Source organism: Ipomoea nil, unplaced genomic scaffold (genome assembly GCF_001879475.1).
Source record: "Ipomoea nil cultivar Tokyo-kokei standard unplaced genomic scaffold, Asagao_1.1 scaffold2357, whole genome shotgun sequence".
NCBI lineage: Eukaryota > Viridiplantae > Streptophyta > Magnoliopsida > Solanales > Convolvulaceae > Ipomoea > Ipomoea nil.
This window is the reverse complement of record NW_017618785.1, coordinates 83-1,335: the sequence shown is the minus strand read 5'-3', so window position 1 is coordinate 1,335 and position 1,253 is coordinate 83. Positions and strand designations below refer to the sequence as shown.

The window sequence follows — 1,253 nt, the reverse complement described above, 5'->3', positions numbered from 1 at the left end:
GGGGTCCATGTATATTTATTAAAAAGTAAGTGATATAATAGAGGGTAATGCAGAAAAAAATAATAAAAATTACAAAAAATCAAAATAATACGAAACTTTCATTTCAAGTTTCAACAACCGATTGAACAAACTTGTTTTAGTAGATATTTTAAAAATATTAAGAGGTGAATAAATTGATATCAAAATACAAACTGGTAAATATAAAAGAGTTTAGTCCATAAGGTTGCTTAAATCGAGAAGCCAAACTTAACGAAATTAAGCTCAAGGGCTGCATGTTTGGTTTGCTTAATTCGAGAGGCTTAACGAATGCAAAGGTAATGCGTTTGCCAGGAGTCGAACCCGGGTCTATTGCTTAGAAGGTAATTATCCTAACCGTTGGACTACAAACGCAATTTCATTATATGGTACTTTCTTTGTATAACGCTATGACATCTACATTCTCAACCGGGAATGTCATAATGTTATTGAGAATATGAATTATGTAATTTTCGAATCTCTATTTCTAGGTGAGGCCTAAGCGCATATCCTTAAACAATTCTTGGATTCAATGCAATATTTTATCTTGTTTGTCTTCCTTAGGTTTGAACCAAACACCTTCTTATGAAATTCGATAAGTTAAAAACAATAAATAATTAACAGAATATTTTGTTACAAAAGTATACACTGACGGGGGTCCATATATATTTATTAGAAAGTAAGTGATATAATAGAGGGTAATGTAGAAAAAAATAATAAATATTAAAAAAATCAAAATAATACGAAACTTTCATTTCAAGTTTCAACAACCGATTGAACAAACTAGTTTTAGTAGATATTTTAAATGATTAAGAGGTGAATAAATTCATATCAAAATTACAAACTGGTAAATATATAAAGAGTTTAGTAATAAGGTTACTTAAATCGAGAAGCAAACTTAACGAAATTAAGCTCTAGGGCTGCATGTTTGGTTTGCTTAATTGAGAGGCTTAACGAATGCAAAGGTAATGCTTTTGCCGGGAGTTGAACCCAGGTCTATTGCTTTGGACGGCAATTATCCTAACCGTTGGACTACAAACGCAATTTCATTATATGGTACTTTCTTTGTATAACGCTATGACATCTACATTCTCAACGGAATGTCATAATGTTATTGAGAATATGAATTATGTAATTTTCGAATCTCAATTTCTAGGTGAGGCCTAAGCGCATATCCTTAAACAATTCTTGGATTCAATGCAATATTTCATCTTGTTTGTCTTCCTTAGGTTTGAACC

The 1,253-nt window shown here is 31.0% G+C and overlaps 1 non-coding gene across 1 annotated transcript; it reads right to left on the bottom strand.

Moving 5' to 3' along the window:
• Positions 1–318: 318 nt before the first annotated feature.
• Positions 319–390, bottom strand: TRNAR-UCU. The gene has a single exon. It is a non-coding gene; the product is annotated as a tRNA-Arg (tRNA).
• Positions 391–1,253: the final 863 nt, after the last annotated feature.